Source organism: Microtus ochrogaster, unplaced genomic scaffold (assembly GCF_000317375.1).
Source record: "Microtus ochrogaster isolate Prairie Vole_2 unplaced genomic scaffold, MicOch1.0 UNK22, whole genome shotgun sequence".
Lineage (NCBI taxonomy): Eukaryota > Metazoa > Chordata > Mammalia > Rodentia > Cricetidae > Microtus > Microtus ochrogaster.
The window spans coordinates 923,413-928,890 of record NW_004949120.1 but is presented as its reverse complement, the minus strand read 5'-3'; positions in this window follow the sequence as shown (position 1 = coordinate 928,890).

The window sequence follows — 5,478 nt, the reverse complement described above, 5'->3', positions numbered from 1 at the left end:
CAGTGGTCACTCTTCATCTCCTACCACTAAGACAGTGGTCATTCACCTTTCGTTCAACTAGGACAGTGGTCACTCTTCATCTCCTTCCACTCTGAAAGTAGCCACTACTCTTCTCCTTCCACTAGGGCAGTGATCATTCATGTGTCCTATTTTCATTTTGTTTATTTTTATAGAGACATTTCCTTACATTCTCTTAGGAATGCTTCTATTTGCTTTGTTCTTACATCATATCCATTTTTATCAATTTTTTTCATTTTGGTAATAAACAGCCTTATAACTTAATAATCAGAAGATAAAAATAATAAGAATCTGCCATGTTAATAAAGGTTCCATTAATTTTTATAACTATGTAATATATTATTAGATATCAAATTATAATTATATATCAAATATATAAATAAAATGAGATTTTGATATGTGTCAGTAAAAGAATTGATAACTCTGCTTTGACTTCAAAGGCTGGTCCACCTGAAAAGATCATGACAGTTGTTCAAAAGAATTGTTTAACAACAAACATACAGGGATTTTTATCTGCTCCCTTTTCTCATTATCAAATACTGGGACGTTTATCGCAGCTGTTAAGTCAAATATGCCAAGATCTAATGGATACCTACTTGATTTTCTAAAATTATGATCTGAGGCTAATGTGCTTATGGATTTAAAATGTTAGTACTTTTAATGTATATATATATATATATAGTACTTTTTTATATAAATGTTTTCACCTTTTCTTCTAACTTCATTTTCATAATAGCCACCATGAAGAAAGAATATTTCAGCTATTTTACTTGTTAACAATCTTATTATAATTCAGTAAGAACTATTCCCTATTGATAGGGGTTTATTTTTTTAAGATTAATATACTTTTACTTTATGTCTATGAGTGTTTTACCTGTATGCAAGTTTGTACAGTATGTGAATGTCTTGTGCCTATTGATGTCAGAGAGGGCATCAGATTTCCTGCAACTGTAGTAGTTATCAGTTACTTGTGAACTACCATGTAGGTTCTAGGAACAAAACCTGAGTTCTCTGTAGAGATAGGAAGAGATCTTAACTGCCAAGTTATATCTCCATGTGTGGGATCTTCTAAACAGTACTTATAAGTGAAGACACACTAACCAAATAGATTGAAGTCCATTATTGCATCATCCTGTGGTGAAGATAGGCAGGGATCGAGGAAGAACATATCTAAGGCAGCCAGTGTATTCTCGAATTTCCAGATGTACGGCTAATGTGGAACCTCACCTATTGAGTGACTTTGCCTTGTTAAATTGCCTAACTTGTAAATCACCATGTAGCACAGCTTCAATCACACACTTACTGAAATAATTTTGACTTACCCTGAATATGTTGCACATTTTACACTTTTGTTCTTCTTCATTTCATACCTGGCCAATTATTTACAAATCAATTTGCAGATTGCATAGCATGTAAATTTTTATTGTGGAGAAAAATAGTACAATTTGAGTTTTTTGTTTGTTTCTTATAACACATCACTGGGAAGCTATAATAATTTGTAGTTAAGTCTTAGTCCCCAAATAAATGCAAATAAAAGATAGGAATATATCTTGTGTTTTAAGGAATTGCTAACTTAGATTATTGAAGTGCATTGTATTATATGTTGCAAAACAGATTTATTTTACACCCTTATTAAATAAATTGCATTTCCTAGGGTATGCAAAAAGCAAGAAATCAATGGAAAATGATTTGGTTTTAGGGGTTTTAGTATTAAAGAACAAAAATAGAAATACAGAGAATTTTAATTTTCTTATTAATTAACAATAGACAAGTGCTAAGACAAAGCTTTTTCTTAAGAAAAGAGAAATTTGTTCCCTAGATCTTCTAATCAGAGAATATTGAGGGGGTGGGGCTAGGGGTGGGGAAATCTTTCAACATAGAGAAAACACTATCGAACTAATGACTCTTATATCGAACTTCAATTGAGACAAAGAACATTAAGCAAAGTTGGCCACAGTGAAAGCAATTCTTTGAAGGACAGAGATAATGTGGTAAATGTGCTTTACTGTCTGATGGTTTAATACAGGAATGGGTCCTAAGGAAATCAACAAATGGATGTCAGCACATCCATTAGGCTTTCTAGTATCTTGAGTAAAGGAAGCTTAAAAGTCAGATCTTCCTTGGACCTTCACGAGTATATATTAATTCAACACTATAGCAGTTTTGAATATATGGCAATATCCTTTTGTTTTTCTCTCATTCAATCCTGACTACAACCTCCGCTCCCTCCACTCCTCCCAGTCACCTCCTCCACCTCTTCTCTTTCCCAGATCCACTCTTCCTCTGCTTCCCTTTAGAAAGAGCAGGCCTCCCAGGGATATCAACCAAACATGGCATAACAGGATGCACTGAGACTAGGCACAAACCCTCATACCAAGGCAGGTGAAGCATCCCAGTTAGAGGGAAAGGGTTCCAAGACCTGGCAAAAGAGTCAAAGGTACCTCTACTGCCACTGTTAGGGAATCTCATAAAATCCCAAACTAAAACACCACACCTATTTTGGGAGGACTTGGGGGGTGATGTGGAAACCCAGTACAGTGGAAACTTCCTGAAACATATGGGCAATATTCCTTATGATGCTTATAATGTGTTTTAGCCTCATACTTTGTTTCTTAATATGCATAAAGATGAGTACTATTGATTTCTGGATCCTGGAGAAAATACTGTTCTTTGTGTTGTCCACAGAAAGCTAAATAGTTAGAAAACAGATAGAGAGAGAGAAAGCATCCTTATGCTATGTTAAACAATTTCCCAATGAAAAATAAAATTAAAATATCTGTGGTTCACAGGCTTTTAATAAAATTACTATTTAATACAAATTTTAATGCTAAAGTTAAACATTACTTGTTTTTCTATGCTGGGTATATGTAGTTGGACTCTCTAGGTAGCTTGCAGCCAGTGATTGCATACTGTGAAGTGTGGCAATGTCTATCTGATTTGAGGTACCCAGCTAATTCTAGTGGATTTGCCTTTTGTATTTTGCTCTTTTAGCTTTTTTTTTTTGGAAAATAAATAGTCAATCAACTCAGTTTTGAAGAGCCATAAGTTCCTAGTTCAGTGGATCTTTGAAGGATAAACACCATATTCAAGTCAAATCAATTGCTAGGACAGTGTATGGTCACATAAACACAGAACAAAACTGTGAGGTGATTTACCTCATGTTAGTGACATGACATTGTGTGAAGCTTTATCCTAAAAAAAAACCCTGAAGTTTGAACTCATATTTAAAGCAAAATATTAAATGCAGTACTTTCTGCTGTCTCGTTCTTTACTGTCTTGCTAGTCTATCTTTCTCTTCTGCTACATGACATTTTTACAATCAACAGCTATTATTCATACTTTAGATATGAGTACATTGAATACAAGTTGGTGATGTCAGATCATTTTTGAGGCTATAATATAAATATGTCATATTGTCTTCTCTTTTCTTCCTCCAAACTCTCACATGTTTGTACCTTCTTGCTTTTTTTTTTTCAAATTCCTGGCCTCTTTTCTTTAATTGTTGGTGCATGTGTGTGTGTGTGTGTGTGTGTTATATATTATGCACACACACACACACACACACACACACACACACACACACACACGGAGGCTTAATTCCTACTGTCTCTCCAGTCCATATGTTCTATATTGCTAAAATGATTACTTAGAACATCATTTAGATGAGAAAGTGAACATAATTCAATCCACAGAATATATGCTTATAAATATTGGAAGTGTGTGACCAAAAGATCTGCATGTGAGATATAATGTTAGAAATTTGTTAATTATATGCACATTTACCTCATTTAATTTGTGTAAAACTTGTGCTGAGTAGATCACCTTCCCTTCACCCATAAAAATAAGGTGTGATGTCTCAAATGTCATGCCATTCAGTAACTTGATAAGTACACAGCTAGTTGTTGATATTTTTCCCCAAAATTAATAAAAGCATGTTTGTTTGTTTTTTACCAAAATAGATAATTCTACTCTATTGGATATATTGTATTCTTGTGTGGTTTTCCTTGATGCTGCCAAAATATCATCATCGTTTTTATTATAATAGTCTCTAAAAGAGCTGAGTATGTTTCTGTCTAGGACCTTGCTTGATTTAAGGATTGTAAATATATACCTAACCATATTAACTGTCAGAAAATCCATGCCATTGATTTTTCTGGTTAGCCAGGATAGTGAGAAGGGATGTGATTTATGCAGGTTGTTTTTCAGTTTTATTATTTTTCTAAAAGCAAGCACATTTATTTTATATGAATTTAATAAGCAAAGGACCAAAGATACAAACTAGATTCCTTGATATCAGCCTGAAAAGGCATCAAACAACAGAGATTTATTAATATTTTCTCATTAAACCACAGACGTCTTGACTCTGCACCAAGGCAAGGTCTGCAATATGTGTGAGATCAGATACGGCTGAATGATGAAGTCACTCTCAGTTGCCAGTGAACATTAATAATATGGCTCCCAAGAGTGGAATTGCAGTTACCTCTGTGTTTACCTGTGAAAAGGCTAGCAGTTAGAGCATAGAAGGCCAAAAATGCTGCAGTGATACTCATAGGAGAACCCCAAATCTTTCCAAAGGAGATAAAAATATTGATTTTTGAGTTATTTTTATATCTTTTTACTGACTTGGTCAAACTCAATCTTTCTTGAAAAATGGATAATTCAGATATGATGAAGATAGTTTGTCATTCTTTCCTACTTGCATCCAAATATATATTTTTTCTATTTGAAGATAGATGATTGGTAAATGTTTAATTAGCTTAACTAGGTAAATCATTGGAAAATACAGAAAGGAAGCAAATTTGGTGTTTGAAACAGCATTTACACTTGAAAAGCCTCAAAATAATTTTGTTTAGAGACTTGAGATAAGCAGCATAAAAGTAAATTGATTTTTATATTTTGAGTTTTAGAAAGCATAAAAATAAACTTGGTCAGGAGTGTTTATTACCAGCCATACATGACTCAATTACAGCATATATGCCTGGCAAAGTCAGCCAAGCCACTAACTCTGAAAATTGGTGTTTTCATCTATAACTTCACTTGTGCAATAATAGCTATGATATCTCCCCGTTACCATGCATTTCATCTAAGATATACATGTAATCTTATGATTACATCTCAATCTTATGGGCACACATATTTGTGGAGGGTCAAAAGGTTGACTTCTCTCTACACTGTGTTCTCCACATTGCGGTAAGAAGTTTAGGAGGCTGTTCTCCATCACCAGCCTTACTGACAGAGCAGTCGGCCAGACATACGTTCTTCTGGACAGATCATAAAGGGAACTTTCACAGATTTTACTTATGAAATTGCAGGTGTCTGAACTTCAGAAGATTTATGATGAATTAGGGTGGTATTAGAGGTGTCTGTTCTTATTATATCTTAGTCCTTAAAAAGACCAATAGCACCTAACTGACTAACCATGCCCTGATATTATCAATTACACTTAAGAAATGTAAAATG